This window comes from Abramis brama (assembly GCF_963993115.1).
Source record: "Abramis brama genome assembly, chromosome: 4".
Taxonomy (NCBI): domain Eukaryota; kingdom Metazoa; phylum Chordata; class Actinopteri; order Cypriniformes; family Leuciscidae; genus Abramis; species Abramis brama.
The window spans coordinates 54,076,515-54,099,057 of record NC_139966.1 but is presented as its reverse complement, the minus strand read 5'-3'; the positions used below and the strand labels follow the sequence as shown (position 1 = coordinate 54,099,057).

General features: G+C 39.8%; 2 long non-coding RNA genes across 2 annotated transcripts; both read left to right on the top strand.

Moving 5' to 3' along the window:
* Positions 1 to 1,224: 1,224 nt before the first annotated feature.
* LOC311081113 lies at positions 1,225 to 2,642 on the top strand. The gene is made up of 2 exons (XR_014605798.1): positions 1,225 to 1,418; positions 1,496 to 2,642. It is a non-coding gene; the product is annotated as an uncharacterized lncRNA (long non-coding RNA).
* Positions 2,643 to 3,383: 741 nt separating this feature from the next.
* LOC311081112 lies at positions 3,384 to 5,334 on the top strand. Its single transcript, XR_014605797.1, has 2 exons — positions 3,384 to 4,110; positions 4,188 to 5,334. It is a non-coding gene; the product is annotated as an uncharacterized lncRNA (long non-coding RNA).
* Positions 5,335 to 22,543: the final 17,209 nt, after the last annotated feature.

Here is a 22,543-nt window from a genome sequence, read left to right as displayed (position 1 = left end):
TCCTGTCCTAGCACAGACGCCCCATTTGACTCCCCAGTAGAGCACTTAAGAGTCGAAAAGCCTTTGATTCATCTTGATAAATCTTGACATGCTCTGCGTCGGCAGACCTGTCTGCTATTACAACAAAATGCAGATCCTCCACTTGCAATGTCACCGATGATAGATGAACAGGTAAAAATGGTATTATTGGCAGACCAACAATGACAGCGGTATATTTAAAAACATCTCTAGAGAAATATAAAAGTACGCTTGCTCCCAAGGACGTCTCAAAGCGGGTAAGAGGGAGGGAGGGAGGGAGGGAGGGAAGAATTGAGCAGTGAGGAGAGAAATTGTGGACAGCCTCTCTTCCCAAGCCGTACGTGGAAGACACAGAGGCTGTAAATTTAACCGAAGTGAAGCATATTGGGCAACGGCGTAGTCAGCCATCATTCCAGAGATTGCATCCTTCTCTCTTCTCATCGTGGCAAAGCACACAGTTCATTGCCATCTGCACGAATCTCTCACATTGCCACTTTGCTAGAGATTGGGTGGGCTCATAAACAACCGGGCGCCATGATATCTCAAGGGTAGATGACGGGAATTGGAATTGTGCCTCCTTGCTAAAATAAATGGGCTAATAACATTGCTATCCCAATGTTTACTCACGCTTTCAGAAGTTAAAGTGATGTGATCCCACAAATGATAACTGCAACGTGAATTATGAACCGAAAAGGGTAGGAAATACCCTTGTAGGAAAGCGTACTATTTTCCAGACTCCCGGAACGTACAAATCCAAATTCTGGCTGAGCGTTTCCCCTACTTTCGGTAAGTAATCCTTAACATTTTGCTTGGTAATGGTGCAATAAGAAATTGTAGCCAAGCATGTAAAAAGACAGCTTTAGAAACCAAGAAGCTGCTGTTCTATTGAATGTCATGTCCCTTATTAATATTCATGACCAATGTGATAATGTTCCCACCCACTTTTTCAGATCATTCCTACGCCCTTGGTGACAGGAAATGCAAAAGTATGATTATTCAAATGTTTGCACATTGTGAGCAAGCAATCTTATTGGGATAGTTCACCGTAAAAGTGAAAATTATGCCATTATTTACTCAGCCTCTTGTTGTTCCAGACCTGAATGATTTATTTTATTCAATGGAATATAAAATAAGTTTTTGCCCATATAATGAAAGTTAATGGGGTCCAAAACATATTAGACGCCAAAGACTGTCTTTGCATGTGTAGTGAAGTTGTGTGATGTCAGTACAATTTGGTAGGTGGCCAATGAGCATTCGCCCATTGGGGCATATAAACCGTTCATTCATGCCTCCTGGTGTGTGTCATGGTTGAAAGCCCGCCCCTTCCTGTCGCAACTATGGATTGAGTGTGCCGTTGGGTGGCTGAGGGTTTGTGCGCGTGGGTGGCTGCTTACTCCCAGGTAGGCTTGGTACCATCTTGGGGCGTAGTGGGAAGTTTTATTTTTGTCCTGACTTGGGTTGTGACAATTTGTTTCAGTACGGTGTGCCTTCAGGGCTTCCATCGGTGTGGCATTGCAGCTTAACTGATCGGAACACCACCTGTTGCAATCAACAAGGCTGTTACATGATTCTCTTACGGTATATGTTGAAGTGTAACGATCGTATTCTCTGGTAGGTAAACTGGGATAGTACTTTATTGTATTATCAGGTGGGTAACTGGTCGATAACTTTGTTAGTCGTAACCCTTGTTTATTGTTTTGAAGATCTTCACGGATGCTAAAGTGGGTTAAGTGAGCAGTCGCATTAAACAGCGCGCGCGCTCTCTCTCTCCGCCACTCGCTCTTTAAAGCCACGCTGCTGCTTTCTACACACCATTACATTTAAGTCAAACATGTTTATGCGGGCTTGAAAGATTATTTTTTTTGTTATTTGATTCTGAGTGATTGTGTTTGCTTGGAATTATTTTTAGGTGTAATGTTATTACTGTTAACGTTGTATTTGGTGTAAGTTTCTGCCGCGGTCACAGTAGATCTGTTTGTTTCTCTTGAATGTGAATGTGTTTTTTTTTCTTTAATGTGAATGTGAGTGTTTAGAGTATTTATATTTTGGGATGCATTGTAAATTGTTTATTTTCTTGTTGGTTTCCGTCATGTTAGAGTCAACAAATTGACTTTGAATGTTTCTGTTTTCTTTGTTTATTTAAATTTAGTTTGATTATCTATTTTTCTTTTTTTCTTTAGGAGCTGAGGACTTCCAGGAGCGGGCTGGTTGTCGGTTTCACCGCAGGTTTTGCTTCACTAAGAGTGTTATTGCAGTTTCATTGCCGTGTCACTACCATTGGTTATTTGCAGTGAATTTGGTGGGTGTACGTTGGGTTGGCGTGCTTCTTATGGTAGACCTGCTGCCAGCACACTAGCCTGCTCCTGACCGGAAGCCTCAGCCCCTGTGAAAGTTTATTGTGAATCTTGTGATGGTTTATTGTGAATCTTGTGATGGTTTATTGTGAATCTTGTGATGGTTTATTGTGAATCTTGTGAGGGTTTATTGTGAATCTTGTGAGGGTTTATTGTGAACCTTGAAGGTTTAATTTTGTCGCTTTGTCCAATTCAATCATGACCCATGTGAACTACTGATTTTAAATTATTGATCAACTTTTAGCTTTAAATAAACATTTTTGCACGGAAGCCCATGCCTCTTGCCTTTTCTAGGTGGAACGTATTTGTGTGCTTTATTTGGGTTGTTTTCCCCGTTAACCTGGGGTGGCGTAGTCGCTAAAATTGAGCCACTTGCTACATGTGGCGCAGTCGGCAGGATCCACAGGATTTTTTGGCAGAGGCGTGGGACCGTATAGTAGTTTGTTTTGTAATTGTGTTTTTTTCTTTTTTTTTTCTCTTTTGTAGGAATAAAGCAGCAGCGTGTGCTCTGGAGACGGTAGTTTCTGGTTTGACTCCCTTCGGTGACGTCCCTTGGGGTTGGGTATAAAATATATATATTTTATAATAATGGAGGGAGAATTACAGGAACTTAAAGAGCTGGTGGCTCAACTTCGAGCTGATAACGAGAGATTGCGACGGGAGGGGGCGTCTGAGTTGCAGGGGGCTAGTGTTGCTGGACCTAGCACCTCTGCCACAGGCCTTTCCTCCATACCTCCACCATTGACTGGTACTAGGAGGTGCCCAAGTTAGTGCATATAGCCGTCAAGGCAGAGAACTTGTGTATCACTCGTTTCTCGTTGTATAGCCGTTATGGCAAGAGCACTTGTAACCAGTGTTTCTCGTTGTATAGCCGTTATGGCAAGAGCACTTGTAATCAGTGTTTCTTATTATGTAGCCGTCAAGGCAGAGAACTTGTGTATCACTCGTTTCTCGTTGTATAGCCGTTATGGCAAGAGCACTTGTAACCAGTGTTTCTCGTTGTATAGCCGTTATGGCAAGAGCACTCGTAATCAGTGTTTCTTATTATGTAGCCGTCAAGGCAGAGAACTTGTATCACTCGTTTCTCGTTGTATAGCCGTTATGGCAAGAGCACTCGTAATCAGTGTTTCTCATTATGTAGCCGTCAAGGCAGAGAACTTGTGTATCTCGTTGTAGAGCCGTCATGGCAATAGCACTTGTAACCAGTGTTTCTTATTGTGTAGCCGTCAAGGCAGAGAACTTGTGTATCACTCGTTTCTCGGTGTGCAGCCGTCATGGCAGAGAACTTGTGTGCCACTTGTTTCTTGGTATGAGTGTCAGTTAGTCTGAATGATTTGAGTATGATGACGCCGATCCATTGTTCTCTGTATTCTCAGATTTTAGGTGCGGTGAAGCATATCCATTGCCTTTTTGTAAATGATTTTAAGTGTTGTCGCTATGGTGGTTTGTTTAATTTTGTCTCTACTTACTTTAGGCCCTGGAGTTGAGTGGCAAGGGTTTGCTTATCGTCGGGGCGACGACACAAAAGTAAGGGGTAGAATGTAGTGAAGTTGTGTGATGTCAGTACAATTTGGTAGGTGGCCAATGAGCATTCGCCCATTGGGGCATATAAACCGTTCATTCATGCCTCCTGGTGTGTGTCATGGTTGAAAGCCCGCCCCTTCCTGTCGCAACTATGGATTGAGTGTGCCGTTGGGTGGCTGAGGGTTTGTGCGCGTGGGTGGCTGCTTACTCCCAGGTAGGCTTGGTACCATCTTGGGGCGTAGTGGGAAGTTTTATTTTTGTCCTGACTTGGGTTGTGACAATTTGTTTCAGTACGGTGTGCCTTCAGGGCTTCCATCGGTGTGGCATTGCAGCTTAACTGATCGGAACACCACCTGTTGCAATCAACAAGGCTGTTACATGATTCTCTTACGGTATATGTTGAAGTGTAACGATCGTATTCTCTGGTAGGTAAACTGGGATAGTACTTTATTGTATTATCAGGTGGGTAACTGGTCGATAACTTTGTTAGTCGTAACCCTTGTTTATTGTTTTGAAGATCTTCACGGATGCTAAAGTGGGTTAAGTGAGCAGTCGCATTAAACAGCGCGCGCGCTCTCTCTCTCCGCCACTCGCTCTTTAAAGCCACGCTGCTGCTTTCTACACACCATTACATTTAAGTCAAACATGTTTATGCGGGCTTGAAAGATTATTTTTTTTGTTATTTGATTCTGAGTGATTGTGTTTGCTTGGAATTATTTTTAGGTGTAATGTTATTACTGTTAACGTTGTATTTGGTGTAAGTTTCTGCCGCGGTCACAGTAGATCTGTTTGTTTCTCTTGAATGTGAATGTGTTTTTTTTTCTTTAATGTGAATGTGAGTGTTTAGAGTATTTATATTTTGGGATGCATTGTAAATTGTTTATTTTCTTGTTGGTTTCCGTCATGTTAGAGTCAACAAATTGACTTTGAATGTTTCTGTTTTCTTTGTTTATTTAAATTTAGTTTGATTATCTATTTTTCTTTTTTTCTTTAGGAGCTGAGGACTTCCAGGAGCGGGCTGGTTGTCGGTTTCACCGCAGGTTTTGCTTCACTAAGAGTGTTATTGCAGTTTCATTGCCGTGTCACTACCATTGGTTATTTGCAGTGAATTTGGTGGGTGTACGTTGGGTTGGCGTGCTTCTTATGGTAGACCTGCTGCCAGCACACTAGCCTGCTCCTGACCGGAAGCCTCAGCCCCTGTGAAAGTTTATTGTGAATCTTGTGATGGTTTATTGTGAATCTTGTGATGGTTTATTGTGAATCTTGTGATGGTTTATTGTGAATCTTGTGAGGGTTTATTGTGAATCTTGTGAGGGTTTATTGTGAACCTTGAAGGTTTAATTTTGTCGCTTTGTCCAATTCAATCATGACCCATGTGAACTACTGATTTTAAATTATTGATCAACTTTTAGCTTTAAATAAACATTTTTGCACGGAAGCCCATGCCTCTTGCCTTTTCTAGGTGGAACGTATTTGTGTGCTTTATTTGGGTTGTTTTCCCCGTTAACCTGGGGTGGCGTAGTCGCTAAAATTGAGCCACTTGCTACACATGGACAAAAGAAAATCAAAATATCTCCTTTTTGTTACACAGAAGAAAGAAAAACATTTTCATTTGTGGGTGTCCCTTTAAGTTCCTTGAGATGAGCTGTTTATTATGCATGCTTGCAAAGTCATTTGACTTTAGCGTAAGCCATCTAGCGAAGGCTCATCGATTCCAGCTTTTCCAATGAAAACAGATAAATACCGAATCCTACCACTCCATCATACCTGACCTAGCATTTTCAATGAGTGTTTGCTACTTGCCTCATTTTAGCCTTTCAAAGTGACTCTGTACTTGAGAGATATTAATCGCATGTGTCTCTCCAGTCTACCATTATCAGCGGTCTAGGACGGGACGTTAACATTGATCTCTGTTCAGGCGGCTTGGAAATGAACGTTTACTTCACCCTGGTGGGCACTGCAATTATGTAGCACCAAATATGGCATGTTTATATCTTCCTGGAGAAGAGACTTTAAAGTGGATGTCACTGAGATACAAGGCAGGAAAGCTGACCAATTAGTGTACTGTCCTGAGCTGTAATGATAAGCTGCGTTGTGACTTCATTTCCTGCATTTGAGTGAGTGTCACTTGATGGTGAGCACTTGAAGTGCTCAATATAACTAGAAGAATGCTTTATTACTGCTCATCATACCAGTGCTTCAAACAATGTGAACGGCAAATTTGTTTGGAGGAGGTAATTGGGGCCAGACGTTGCTGCAGGCTTGTGTTCATTTCCAGATTTGAGTCTTATGATAGGCACACTTGTCCTATTTTCTTGTGATCTGTTCACTCAGCATTGTGATTCAGGGCAGAGGTGAAATGGCCACTGGGATTGTGTATGGCAGATGAATTGAGGACATTCAGGTTGGTAATAGGTTGTTGATGTTTGTCCTTCAGAACATTGCTTGACATTTTCTTTATCACTGTTTTTACTGCATCCAGTGCAATGCTAAAGGAGAGACTCTGTAAATCAAAGAAATGACAAGTAAGAGTTATTTTAAAGTGCAGTGCCTTTTAAATAGTTTACTTTGGGTGAAGCTGAGTTTGAGGGGAATCAAACTTTATTGCTGTTCTCTTTTCATCTTGTACTTTTAGGTCCGAACCCGATACGTTTGTCAACATGGTGAGTATCACGCTGTTTTGCATGTGAAATTTAGCACAGTTTTTGTTCATATATAATTTTTTTGTAAAACATGATTTATAACCTAATTAACATTTACAAAATAAAATGCATATATTTAAAAATATATATATATTCACAAATGTGTAACCAATTTCACATAAAAAAATATGATTCACTATGCAAATTGTTTTTAATGTTTTTAACATTTATGAATTAATTGTTAATAATAATAATAAAAAAATTGTTGAATAAATGTAAAAAAAAAAAAAGTGCATCCATGAATTGTGTTTTGCATTTGTGAATCATATTTTTTTTTATCTGAATACACCTTTGTGAGTCATATTTCATAAATAGATGTGAATTAGATTACATATATTAATCATATTTTGTGAATATGTTTTTGCACTTGACTTTGTTTACAATTATTCATATTTCTCCCCCTTCCCTTCCCTTAGGGGACAATAAACTGAAACTGAACTGAACTGAACTGAACAATTATTCATATTTTGAATTTTATATTCTAAGTTTTTATTTTCATTTTAGCTTACATTTGAGTAATCATTTTATTCGTTTTTTATTCGCAAACAAATTTAACCTATAAGCTAAGCATAAATATACTTTATTTAATTGTAGCTTTATTGCAATTAAAGTTATAATTAATAATAACTACACCAAACTGGACCCCAGAACACCTGCTCAAGTTCACTGGTGATTTTGGAAAACCACTTTCAATTACCCAAATAAACCAAACTGGCAACTAGCAGACTTCCATAAGTTGAAGTATAAAATAAAATGTGCACAAACTTAAATCCAATATCCAAAGTTTACTGTGGTGGCTTTCAAGGAAAAACTTAAATGATGTACATTTACATGCATTTAGCACATGCTTACAAGAGGGGAACTAAAGCAGTTTGTTCAACAAGGAGTCAACAATATTATAATAATGCCAGGTTAATTTCACAACTAGATTAGGAATCAAACTAGAGAAGAGAAGAAATGCAGAGTTTTTTCGTTTTTTTTCTTAAGTGCATTGCTTGTTGGGGTGGTTAAGTGCTTGTCTTCAGCTGCTTCATAAAAGATGTGATGGTCTCAGCAGTTTAGGTGGAGGTTGACGGCTCATCCCACCAAAGAGGAACACAGAGGGTGAAAGTTTTTGGAGAGTGTGAAAGAAAGGCATCACTTATTCAGTGACCTCCACTTGAGTTAGAGAGCGTACACTTGTAGGAGTGAAATGATGTAGGAAGGTGCAGTTCCAGTGGCAATTCTGAAAGCCAACGTCACAATCTTAAATTTGATTCTGGCCGCAACGGGCCGGTGGAGTGAGATCAAGAGGGGTGTGAAATGGGTTTCTCTTTGGCTGATTGAAAACTAGATGTGCTGCCGCATTCTAGATCATCTGCAGAGGCTTAGTGTCACATGCTGGAAGGCCTGCCAGTAGAGCACTGCAGTAATCCAGTCTTGAAATGACAAGAAGTTGCACCACATTCTCTGACAGGAAGGGTCTGATTTTCCTGATGTTGTGAAGCTGGGAACCTGCACGACTCAGTCGCAGTGTATACTGAAAGATATGAGAGCTTATCTTTTCTTGTACACTTGACTGGACATTTTACTTGTTTGTTCCTCTTTCCTATCAGGGTCCATGTTTGAGTGAGTATCGGAGCTGGGGAACAGGCTGGATCCGTGTCCCCGCTCAGCAACCTACACCCTTGAGTAATGAAGGCCATCTGCTTCCAAAGAGCTCCGTCAGCAAAACAGAGTCAGCCGAAAAGATTTCAATTATCAATATACCATTTAATACATCGCCCGCAGGCCAAACAGTCTGGCGTGCCGACAGCGCGAGATGGAGGATGTTATTCCTCAGCTACATGGGTGGATTCTGCAACGCGGCAAATCAGGGTTTCAGAGCTGTCTAGCATCTATCATGCAATGGATAAATGACCATGTCTGAGGAGAAGCAAACAACTCTGCGCCTTAGCAAACCGGTTAGTGCAACACTGTTTACTCACACAACAAACCAAGCCATTTTTGATCATGACTAGGCAGAACACGGTAGATTACAGAGACTTGGAATTGAACTGAAAGTAGAGTTTGATATGTAAAGTAAAGAGGCTCTATAATAGTGTGCTAAACATCTTTTGATGTTTTTGTACCTTTCTAAACAGAGCTCCTCCAAACACCTGCTGAGATGAACAAAAGCTCTACAGAGAAATATAAATACACTGTTTTTCAAGATGACATTTGCATACTAGGTGATGTCTATGATGGTAGATTCACGTTTTCCTTCTCGTCTTTTATGAGCCTGAGTGAGAAAGCAACCTAATTACACAAATGACCGAAGTGCCATTTCGAGAGTGTTAGTGCTGAATGAGACACAATGACATCCTTGGAACTGTTTTACCGTGTACTAAGATAGCAGCAACAAGCCATTTTTCTGTATGTGAAAATGGAAACCACCACAGCCAATCAGAAAAGTTCTTTCAGCAGTAAATGGCTCAATGTACTTTCACCAGCAGGGCTATGCATTGTAAAATATCCAAATGAATAAATGTTCTTTTAATTGTATAATACATCAAAGAATCCTGAAACAATTTGTATCGCCGTTTCCACAAAAGATTAAGCAGCAAAATTATTTCCAACATTGATGATAATCTGGAGCAGCAAATTAGCATATTAAAATGATCTCTGAAGGATCATGTGACACTGAAGACTGGAGTAATGCTGAAAATTCAGCTTTGCCAATGCAGGAATAAATGATATTTCAAAATATATTCAAATTATTTGGAATGGTACTAATATTTCAATATGTAAATGCAGCCTTGGTGCGCATAAGTGCTTTAAATATATAAAAACATTTTTTTAAATCTTACCGACCGCAAATTTTGTGTATTTATCTAATTCTCTTTAATGTTTTTTATATTTCAAAAGTGACAATAAATTAGAGATGAATACAAAATGCATACCTAACTGTGGGTAGTGAACTTTATGGGGTTTTTTTCACCCATAGTATATATGCTGAAATATAGAGACGGAGTCTGAATGTAAATGTGAGTATGGACAATTGGCCCTGTGCCATTCTATAATAGTCAGCTGTGCTGTTGTTTTGAATGTTTTTTTTTTGTTTTTTGTTTTTTTTGCATTGGATCTGTCATTATCCATCTATCACATCTCTGGCATTGAGGGGAGGTTTCACCTTCACAGTGAATATAATCATGGAGTCTATTTTAGTTTGATATTGCTCACACCAACTGAGATATAAACCACAGATTTACTCTTACTGCAGACCTTCAATCAGCTTTTTTTTTTTTAAATGGTGACCAACATAATGTGCATGAAATTAAAGGCTCATATATATCATAGTTCCTACTCTTTGCACAATATTATATTTACACCTGAATGCCTTTTCAGTTCCAGAATTTCCATTAAAAATGCATTGCTTTCAACTGAAATTGTCAGTTGAAAGCTGTAATAACGTGACATGAAATTTTAACATCCAACAATAAAAAAGAACCCTCTGGAAAAGGTTTATTAAAAATTCACAAAGAATAGACCTGTGCACTTCACTCTTACCACCAAATAATCATATTTGCTGGTAGATGCCTTGCTGCATGTCACGTTACGTGTAGGACAAAGCTCATGGAGACGGGGAATATGTAGAAATAACATTTAATAACCAAACTCTCAGGGGAAACACCAAACACTCACGCTTACATTAACAATAACAGACCAAGAATGAGGGAGAACACAAGGTATAAATACACAGGCACTAACAAGATAACTAATGAGGTGATTGACATGACTAATTAGAACAATCATGGAACACTAGGACACAGGACTGAACCAAAAACACAATGAAGGGGGGAAACACAGATCATACATGTAACAGCATGTACATCATATTTCCAAAGCGGCTATGATCCGGCCATTTAACATTTTAACCCCCCAAAAAATTGTAAACTGTAACAAAAAAAAATGTAAACACATGTATTTACTATCACTATGAATTTCTCTCTCTTTAAAAAATATATATATATAATCTTGCTGATCTCAATAGAAAATATTTCTATTAATCAACATTAAGCAGCAAAACTGTTTCAAGATTGATAATAATGAGAAATGTTGTTGAGAGCCAGATCAGCATATTAGAATGATTTTTAAAGTTGTACAAAACAACTCGTTATGATGCTTGATATTGCAAACTGGTATTTCTTACCATATAATTTTAATATATTTTCATAGTTCAGAAAGAGGTTTGTAGCACTAATAGTTATACTAATACTTCTAGTTATTTACCTATCAGCTAATGGATCGGATATTTCACACATTCACAGAAAATAGCTTACTTCCGCTATGCAAAATAAGGTGGATATGGACCTGTACGCTTTATTCTTATCACAGAAAAAAAAAAAAGTTTGCTGGTAGATGCCGTCATATTTCCAAAGCGGCTATGATCAGGTTTTCTCCAGTATTTTCTATTCCAACATCTGCTCCAGAGCCTCAAGGTTAGATTTGCCTCTAGGGTTTCCGGGATTGTTCACAGCATATGTTGTTTATGAGCAGCTTCAAAACCAGCTGCCCTTTCCCTGGAACAAAGCCGTAAGGTTTAGGGATTCGGTTTTGATCAGTGATACAGAAATGTCAAAGTCAACAGTACACAACTGTATTGCAACAACGTCATTGGGCTTTTATTCATGACAATATTTTCAGCAAATCACGCATGCATTTCTGTACAAAACGAGGCACAATGGCCATAATGTGAACGGCCTCCTGTTTGCTTTGAAAGCAATTTCAAGACAAAATGATGGACTGTGCTGGTCTTTAAACGACTGTCAGATAACTGTAAACACTGCGTCCTGTGGGACATAAGGGGCATGTTTCTAATATACTGGATGCCAATTTGACTTTCTTTTCCTTCCAAGGACAGACTACCACCTGCTGAAAAAAAATCCTATTTTATGCGCATGTTTATGGACACCTGGACTCGGGAGACAAGCCTGATTGATGGCTGAGAGCTCTAGGGAAAAAGATGCCCTACCCACAGACACGCCTCTGGATCCATTTATCACAATCACTCTCCGAGAGAAAGAAAGATGGAGGCACCAGCAAAAAAAAAAAGAGAGAGATGGTGCTCTACGGACAAAACTGCGACCGGTCAGCAGGCATGCATCACAGAGGGAGGCTGGGAGATAATTGGACAGTTGGTGGGAGAACACACTCCATCGGAAAGACAGTTTTGACAGGGAACACAGATGGACAGATGGATGGAGAGGAAAACTAGCAGCCGAAGAGCATCAGAAGGGCTGGAAGGCTGCGACGTCACTCCCCGGAGAGATGGAGGATTCTCCATTACTTTGGGCCGTAGAGGTGAACTGTGGCCGGCCGGATTCTCTCTTCTTTTCTCCTTCTCGTGTTCAGATGTCGTTTATGAAGGTGAGCTGAACGCTTTTCGACGCGTCAGAGCATTTTGATGGTTTTGTCTCTTGGACATCCCGATCATTTGAAATGCAATTATGCTAATGGAAGTGGAGTTGAGGGTCAGCGCAGCACTACTCCACGAACGCTCTTCACCCTTGGAGTAATGAGGCTTAAAAGCATATCATCCCTGCTCTTTAATAGAAGCGAGGTGGACAGTTAGGAAGGCCTGCGTTGGACAAAGAGCTCTTGAAAATGTTTACCAGTCAGAGGTCTTCTGTATCTTGGATGAGAGAGGGAGTTCAAATATACACTCCTTCTCTTTCACTTGTCTCTTTTTAGAACAAGTGTACTAAAAAAGGCATGTTTGTTTAAATTGTTGTTCCCACCTCATATATTGATATTTTTCAGGGGAATCAATCTGGCATATGAGAAAAAATATTTTAACACAGACAAAATTACACCCTGTGTGTTTAATAAGCAGAGTGTACGTGCTTTGTGGACCCGCCTATAGGCGCAATTTAAATAACAAAAATATTGCGCCATTGACTTTAGACCAGGTTTCAGTTGGTCAATGTCGCAGTTCTAATGTTCATTTGCCTCAAAATAGCAGCACGCCATCAATGTGCCTGAATACACCTCGTTTTCAGACCAGCACACCCATGGGTGCACAAATGGGCGCAAATGCATTTGCTATTTAAACAAAGTGGCGCAGGGCGTGAAAATGATAACTGCGTCGGGCTGAAACTATAGCAAAACACACTCGCGCATGGCGCTGCATTGCGCCCGGTGTATGATAGGGCCCTTTAAATTTAATGGTGACATATTCGACACTTTTCATACTTCAGTTTTTCCTCCTAAAGTCCATGCATAATATTAGGGATGGTTTCGTTCACAAAAACAGCTGTAATTGAGTTACATGAGCATTTCCCACAGATATCAGAATGGTCCCACTTATTCAGGCCACAGATATTATTATAGTTTTGAATTTTTAAATGCATTTTATTTAGAATTTAAGGCCAGCAGCCATATCACCCTGTAGCCCAAGACTGGTTGCCCACTGAAGCTAAGCAGGGCTGAGCCTGGTTAGTACCTGGATGGGAGACCTCCTGAGAAAACCAGGTTGCTGCTGGAAGAGGTGTTAGTGAGGCCAGCAGGGGGTGCTCACCCTGTGGTCTGTGTGGGTCCTAATGCCCCAGTGTAGTGACGGGGACACTATACTGTCAAAGAGCACCGTCCTTCAGATGAGACGTAAAACCGAGGTCCTGACTCTCTGTGGTCATTAAAAATCCCTTGGCATTTCTCGTAAAGAGTAGGGGTGTAACCCCGGTGTCCTGGCTACATTCCACCCATTGGCCCTTACCAATCATGGCCTCCTAATAATCCCAATCCACTGAATTGGCTCTATCACTCTCTCTCCTCTCAGTCTCCACCTATAGCTGGTGTGTGGTGAGCGCACTGGCGCCGTTGTACTGTGGCAGACGTCGCATCATCCAAGTGGATGCTGCACACTGGTGGTAGTTGAGGAAACATCCCCTGATATGATTGTAAAGTGCTTTGGGTGTACAGTAGTACATATAAAAGTGCTATATAAATGCCTCATTCTATTCATTCTAGAATTTGTCTTTTCAATATAGTTTTGATTTAGTTAGTTTTCACTGTCATATTCATAGTTTTAGACTACTTTTAGTATTTTAGGGCTTCCAAAGTTAATGTTTAACACTTTAAATTTATCAGCACATTTTAGTGTTGCTATCATGCTTAATTAAGGCAGATTGTAAAGGTTTCATGTTTTACAGTACACCAAAAACTAACAATAATAAGTGGGAGTTATTTTTGTAGTGGTTTATTATAGTTTCAGTTTTTACAAGTTATGTTGTATTTTTTAAATATAAGGACAATGTAAAAAATGTATGTATGCAATAAGTGCATTGTATTTAAATAATTTAATTTTAATGTTATTACATACAGTAGTAAATAAAGTGGGACCAAAATTTGGTCATCCAAACATAAATACAGGTAATATGTATTTATTAAAAAATACAATACACAGTTTTGTTTATATTTACCTTACTTTGGCCATGTTCACACAGCAACAGAATACGGTTGTTAGTCCTGTATTTGAGTCCTTCATACGGTTACGTTCACACACAGTTCGGTATTTACGGGACTGAAACCTGCATTCTATAACCGAACTCACACCTGTATATTTTCAGGACTCATCCAAAGGTTTTACATCCAGTCACTGTTCTTGTAAATTTTGTGTGCAATGTGTGACTCAAATGCTCCGTTCTCCACCAGATATAAAAACTGGCTGTCGGTTAATAAAGATTTGATGGATGAACTCAGCTCGATTGAACTCTTGTCATGTCAAAAGTGATAAGACTCACACCTGTAAGTAAATGCGGTTGTCCATCCCAAAACCTGACAGGTACGAGTGTGAACGTAGCCTTACATTTGCTTAAAACTTTAGGCCAGAAACATACTAACTAGCACTCCTTGTGGCCACGCAGAGAATGCATTGAATTATGAATTGCATAGCACAAAATTGAGCTTGCATAAGAGTGTTTCAGGCCTTAACACTTTTATATGTAATTTACTTTTTATGATTGGCTATCCCCATTTGTATGTGAAATGGGCAACACCCGCACAATAACGCGTGGAATTTATTCCATGTTTTTACCAAAATCAATAGATCAACTGGTGAATTTATACAGTGCCACAGTCTAATTTGCACATTTAAATTGTAGTTTTACATTACATTGTTTTGCATTTTTTGAACTCCAATAAAATAAATGCATTACTAATTTCTCTGTTTTTATAACCTGCTTTATCTTGTGGTTTGAATAATTGGTTACAGTAAGTATGAGCGAACACATATTTACTCCTCTCATTTCAGTGCCCTGTCTGCCTGTGGCCCAGTTTGGCTGTGCTGAGCATCACAAAATACTGCTACTCTGTATCCGAGTGTCGGTTCTTTAGAGATTAGCTGAAGCCTTCCTCTACATTACTCACACATCTAAAGTTGAGGGACCGGCCCCCTTAGGGCCCACTGTGTTCACACAGCGATAATTAGCTTCAAGTGTTCTATTCTGGGATAATAGAGCAGCGTGTCACACCAGACAAACCTCCACAGCCAGCCAAAACCGCACCCCCTACTGTTGTTTGAGTCCTAGCATGTTGAAATATATGGGTACAACACAGCAGGCCGCGTTTGAGCTCTTGGCGTCGAGTTTTTCCTGCTAAGTCAACTGAGGTCGATTCTGAAATGATTTTTAATTGTTCACCCCCAAAGGATGTTAATTAAGGAATTTAATTTGATATGATATCCACAACCCTGAAAGCAGGCCAAGAGTTGAATGCTTCTGAATTTTCCTGCGAGAGAGGCGGGACGCAGCGTATCACGGTGCGATCGAACGCCATTCTAATGAGGCCTGAAAAGGCAGATGGCGACAATTAAAAGCCAGCGCTAGCTTTTGTCATCGAATCAACCGTCTGACAAGACTGTGAGTGATGTTAGATCAGGATTTCAAGAGTAATGTGATCATCTTTGAAGGTTTACACAGAGTTACAGTACTATAGATTTCTCCGTGAGTTGAAGTGGAGGAAGCTGGTTTGCCCTTGGTCAAGCTCTTCTGTTCAGTGTACAGAGAGCATGATGCCATCTGGAGATGCGAGGACTAATCATTTGGTTGGGCAAAGCATAATCAGAATGATGAAAACTATGCTTTTCAATAGGTCAAACACAGTTTGGCTGTGATATCAGCTCTTGTCTAGATGTTGGTTTCAATAGAGAGCTTCTAAAGGCCATGACACACCAAGCCGACGGTCGGCCGTTGTTGATCGTCGGACGGACCAGTTTTTGCGGTTTGTTCTGCACCATCAGCACATCATCAGTTTTTTTAGGCCGACGTGAGGCAACAGCACCATCAGCTTTTGTCCCCGCTAGTTCTTTTATGTCGGTTTGGTGTGTCACGGCCATAAGTTCCTCCAAGCACCTTTATCTTATGTGTTTGTATAAATAAATTGTTTTAGATTGGTAGTTTCTTCGGAGGTAACACTTTTTTTTCAATGATCCAATCTACTAAGTATAAGCACCTACATGTCAACTAACTCTCATTAGAATCTTAGCAGACTCTCTGCTTAATGTCTGCTAACTTCTGATGGTCCTCCAACAGACATTCTACTGACTAAAAGTAACTTTGCAACAAAGCTGTACTGCAAGCGACGTGACATCTTTAGAGGTATTGTCATTACATGCAATTATTGTTTGGGAACAAACACTTGTCAAAAAACACTTTAAATAAAAATACTTTCCAAGCAAAGCATTGCACTGCTGTTCTGAAGGAGAGAGAATGTGATAGTCAGAGTAAGTGACGTGAAAGTAACTATTGTGTCACTTTCTGTTAAAAGTACCAACATAACCAAATTGAAATGTTAGGTACAGTATGTCAAATTATGATTTTTAATTATAATTATAATTAATTATAATGTTTTTTCACTTTTTACAAGCACGCTCCATCATCAGAAACGCTGCGGACATTCAGGACATCTCAAAGCGTAATTCTCAGTTTATGACGCTCATTTCTTGATCTTTTTTTCCTTTCTCCCTTTGTATATAGGTGCATTGCATGTACTTCTGCCTCGGTGAAGACTGTAAGATGTGATCTAGTATTTGATGAGGGAAGCTCAGATAAAATCTTATTAGCACAGTCGTCCTCACTTTACCCTCAATAGAAGTGACATTGCTGAGAGGAAGTGAAACACGGGTCAGTATCCCACAGCAGGAATTGGCCATTAATCCCCAGCAGCCACTGAGAAACACCAATAAGAGCAGTTTAACTTTACAAGACTCAAGCTAACTTTTACACTCACTGACTAGGAGGAGGTAATGAGATCCAGAAACTTGGGGAACTGCAAAGGCTATTAACTCAATTTCATCTTATGTCACTTTCATCTCAGCTGTCTGTTCTGCTTGGCTTGGCTCACTGTTATGAAGTTTAGCATTGTGGGTGGGAAGGAGAAATTGCAATGCAGGAAATGAGTTGTCTTTTATTTCGCTTTGATTAAATCGCCCCTGGCGTCATTGTGCTCATTTAATTTGGACAAAAGTAACTAGTTAATTCTTGCGTCTCCGGTATGTGATTTTACTGCAGCTGTGAGACTCTTCTCACATGTAATTATTGTGCTAATAATTTACATTTACTTCAGTTGACATTCAAAATCTTGAGTTTTACTTTGTGTATTAAAGTCAAAAATGCACTTGAGATAGTAAAACGTTATACAGTCTGCAAACAAAGATTTTGCTTAATGTATTTGGTTCAATGAAAGCAGTTTTCTGCACTCAAGTCCAGTTGAAAAGGTGAAGCTTTTGATGACTATAATTATAGCGAATAGCATAATCAGCTTAGCTTCTCTCGCAGAGCATCTGCGGCAAACAAACGCAAGTGCCCTTCCGTGCATGTCATGTTGTCATGGTACATTTGTTGCCAAACACCTCAAAGTCCCTCTTGAAAAAAAATTCTTTATTAGCATTAAATGTTTCCATGAGGAACCTTTAATATCAATGGTACCTTTACATTGTATAAAAGGTTCTTTTATAGTGGAAAAAGGTTCTGTAGATTATTATAATATTCATTGCACTAGGAAAATAACGGTTCTTTTAAGAACTGTTCACTGGTTATTATTCTCACTGCAAAATCCCTTTTGGGAGCTTTATTCTTAAGAATGTACGTACAATATGAAACAATGCCGGTAGGGAGAAGTAGATAGAATTGAACTAGTTTGGATCAGGCAACCAAGTGTTAATTTACTAGACAAACACACACAATAACATCTGTTTTTCACTTTTGAAAATAAGGGTGATTTATTATCAGCTATGGTTTAGAACTAAGAAAATAATGGTTCTCAAGACCTGCTCTCTGAAAGGCTCTTTGGGGAGGCAAAAACTGTTCTTCAATTGCATTGCTCCGAAATCCCCTTTGAAACCTTTATTTTTAAGAATGACTTTGTACCTACTACAGTACAATGTGAAACAAGGCCGGTAGGGATGGAGTAGATGGAATTTAACTCTAGTTTGGACCAAGCAACCAAGTGTGAATTCACTAGACATTCTTTTGGGACTGGAAGGAACGATTTCCCTTTGCAGTAGACATATAAAGGGTATTATGACCATGGCGTCCTGTGTCAGGCTGAGGGCACAGCGGTCGCCCAGGGAGGGATTTAGCCACAAGCTCTCTCTCCAGCCTGCCAAGAGCCAGTGGGACTTCAATATTGGGCTTCAGCACAGCTGCAGAGAGCAGAACTGCCTTTGAGAGCCCCCGAACACTAATCCTGATGAAATCTCACTATATACTGGCAGATAAATATTTCGTAATTTAATACACATAGAGAACATGGATGTACAAGACAATTTAACCATGACTGATTGTTATGTTTCTGTGTCAAGAGCCATTTCCTTGTGTTGCCCCCTTTATTATGTTTATGGTGAGGTAATGGACACTCAATTGGATTTGACACGGCATCATCAACGCCCAATATTACATTTGACACGCTGTAAATCAGAAAGCAAATGTCGACAAATGATGGCCATTTCCCCATCTCCTCAACCTCCATCTCATCTGTGATGACGAGTAAGTTTAATTACCGTGATTTACGACGCAGTGCAACTCAGTCGTCATCGAGGGGTGTAAAGTCATTAGAGGCGAAGCCGTTTGGAATGAGCTGTGACTGACTCAAGTGTTAAAACATAAACTAGCAATTAGATAAAGATAACACATGGCTCACAGGGAGCGCCAAGGAAGTCTCCAGCCATCCGAGACGAATGGAGCATTCGGGGACTGACCGTAGAGTCTGAAATGATGCCCTTTGGGTTTTTCAGTGGATCAGAATGGTTTGTTTTTGGAGGGAAGCACCAGGAATGAGGAAATTGTCTGGAGAAATGTGTATTTTTCAATCTTTACAAGATTGCATTAGTAATGCACTGCTGCTTATCCACCTTGGTGCTGGAGAATACAAACTCTCAACTTGGAGGAATGGAAATGTAAAACTTAACACAACCTAAACTCAATAGAATTCAGCTGTTTAAAGCTGTACTGTGTATTATTATTTTTTCCAGTTTTACAAAATACTTCCCACTTCTGCCATTGTTAAAACTAACAGGCAGTCTCATTCCAAACTAACACTGTTTTGTGTTTTTGTTTTTTTCTTGATTCATGAATGAATCATTCAGAATTGTTTTGTGAACTGGATCAAATGATTCATTGAAAAGATCTGCCTCATAAGAATGATTCATTCACAAATCAGGACATTGCATGCCTGAGTCATTTGGGCCACTTTTGTCTTTTTCTGAAGTTTGAAAGCTTTGCTTCCCATTTTTTGAATTGCATTCTTCAGAATTTGTCCCCTTGTTTTCCACAGAAGAAAGAAAGTCATATAGGTCTGTAACTACATGAGGGTGAATAAAAATATTTTTTACTTTTGGGTAACTGTTTCTTTAAGATGGATTAGAATAACATGCACAACATGCAGCCTTACTAGCAAGCTCCTTATGAAATTCTTAAGGAAGGATGTCCAAATAGAATTAAAAATCTACGAGAAGCGCTATCACACCATGCAGTGGGAAAAATGAACTCTAAAACTAAGAAGAGAGAGGTTTCAGCAAGCACTTTGATTAGCAAAAACTAGCATGTAGCTGATGAACTTTTCCAGCCGTGTTAGAAGCTACTGGGATTATCTTCACAGCTATTCTCTTAAAAGGAAGTTCTCACAATCTGATTTCCCATGTGTAACTGCTTAGTATTCCAACTGAGAAAGCCGTGGAATTTTAATAAAGGTGCATAGACCTATTCGAGCCTACTACTTTTTTTTATTTATCGATGGGGTTTTTCAAAAGTCAGTACGTCGTGTCTTAATAGCTGCAGCTCCACTTCAGAGGTACTTCGGCAAAACCTTCTAAAACCTCTTAAGTCCCTTTTCCCTTGTGTTTGTTTTTAAGCATTGTTGCTGTCTTTGAGTGAGTTCCACGGATGTCGAGTTGATGGGATGAAAGGCCAAAACCTCAGAAGAGGGCTGTCTCATCCTTCAGCCCTGCAGTGATGGCTCAAAGGGGATTGTATCATTCATCTCCTAGACTTGACAACATTAATTTTTCTGTCAGTCATTCAGTGAGCCCAGGCCCTGTGTCTCAAATCATTAAGGCAGTGTCACACTAAACTTTGCAGCATTTAGTGCATAACAAGAGCACTTCTCTAAAGTAATTATCCTGGACAATGGCACTTTATCATGCCTTTATGCATTCAAGCATTCAAAAACATTTAGCAGAAGGGATTTGAGGGCCCGTCCCCTCCATATTCACTTTTCATTGATGTTAGAAATATGGCAAATATATGAATACTAGAAATGCAGAAGTAATGATTACATTGTCTAAAAAAAGTGGTTTATGTGTTGTGGGCGCTTGGCAGGATGTTTGCTATATGATTACTAACATGTTGTTGTGTAGTTACTAGGATATTCTGGGTGTTTTTAGGTGGTTGCTTACTGAACAAAGTCAAAGAGATGATATGGTATTCTGGTCTGGATATATGGCTAGTTACATGCTACATTTGAATTGTTTTAAATTATTTTTAAACCATAAGTCAGATGGCTTCAATTATACATTGAAGTTTGATAATTAGTGTTACACCGTGTCTACACCGGACGTGAGCGGCGCTATGCAATGTGACAAAAGACAATAGAACCCATTATGATCTGTGATGTTGTTGTGACACGACATTACAAATCCCTGCCAGTAAACTGATGCCTTGTTCTATTTATGAAGCACTCCAACCACTCGTGATACTTCTCATAGGAAGGACAAATTAATTTGCAATGGTTGCATTGTCGCGTCCAGTGTAGACAGTCTCTAGATGTTGCGTTAGACACCGTGCGTCGGACCGCGCCGCAACAGCTTGAGGCTGTGTACACTGGACCATTGCAAATCCATTTGTTCCCGTAGCACTTCTCGTAAACAGTAGGGGTGTAACCCTGGTGTCCGGCCAAATTCCCTCCATTGGCCTTTATCAATCAATAATAATCCCCATCCCTTGAGTTGGCTCTCTCCTCTCCACCTATTCCTGGCATGTGGTGAGTGCACTGGTGCCGTTGTTTTGTGGCTGCCATCGGATCATCCAAGTCAATGCTGCACACTGGTGGTGGTTGAGGGGAGATATGATTGTAAAGCGCTTTGGGTGTACAGTAGTACATAGTATAACACTAACCTAATTCATTCATTCATACTGTCTGGATTTTTTCATGTCACGCTGCACCAAATCTAGCATCACTGATTATAATGGGTTCTATTTGCTTACATCGCGCCATTCACATCTTGTGTAGACATGGTGTAAGCTTAAGAATTTTAAATAATAATATTTGTGCATTTGCAAGATGTTTTTATCCAAAGTGATTACATTGCTTTCATGGTATACAATTTATCAGTCCATGCTTTCCATGGGAATCAAACCCATGACCTTAGCGTTACTTTGCAATGTTCTGCGTAATAATAATAGTGATGCTAGAGTTAATGTTACTTAATATTACTCTGCTTACCTTTCACATTCATGAATGCCATGCTGTTCCCTTGCATCAGTCACTAAAAAAGGGGAAAGTGGAAAACTGCAGTGTGTCTCCATAAAAAGGACTTGGCATGGAAATCGGGCTCCTTTCCTCAGGGGCTCTGGCCTGTTTTAGATGATAATTGAAAATGATGTAAAAATAGTGGTCTGTAGCAGACACAGGTCATATCTCAGAGGGAAGGGTTGGCATTTGGCCTCTCGTTGGAATTTCTGCATAATTAACTAGACTTTTACATTTTCTGCCCAAAATATGAGTGGCGCTTGCCTGCACAAATCTCACTGCCGCAGTGCTAGTGTTGTGGGCAGTTGGCAGGGCATTGCTTTGTGGTCGCAAAGGTGTTCTGAATGGTTTTTAGCAAATTGGTATGATGTTGCTAAGGTGCTATTGGGGGGAGGGGGGATTTCATAAGTATGGTTTGTTAACTCAAATTATGAGCTTTAGCAAACACCACTAATTACATTAGCATTTAATGTAGCGTTTAAAATGATTCTGGAAGCAGTCTTGACCTCATGCCATGTTCAAGTGAATAAAGTAAATATATTTTCATAACCTGTGAGGAGGACTTACATGTGAAATCACAATTTTTCCAGTACAGTGAAAACTGACAGCTGATGTTTTCTATCCACTTCACTGATGATAATCAATTCTCAGGTTCAAATCATGAGAGGAGTCAACGCAACATCAGAGCGCTATCACCAATCAGCTGTCAGCACTGCAGTAGATCCTACGATGTGCTTGGTTGCTATGGACACAAGAGGAAAGTGCACCGGCATGACACATGTCAAATCTGGAGATGTACCGACTGCACTGGCAGACCGACGGTAACGGGATTTGTTTCATCCGTCATACCGTCAGTATGCATCAAATGATTGTTTTACACAACGATTCATTTGATTATTTCTTAATACAGACCCCTGATCCTTCATGCATTAGGCCACAGAAAGATAAGTCAGCTTTGATTTT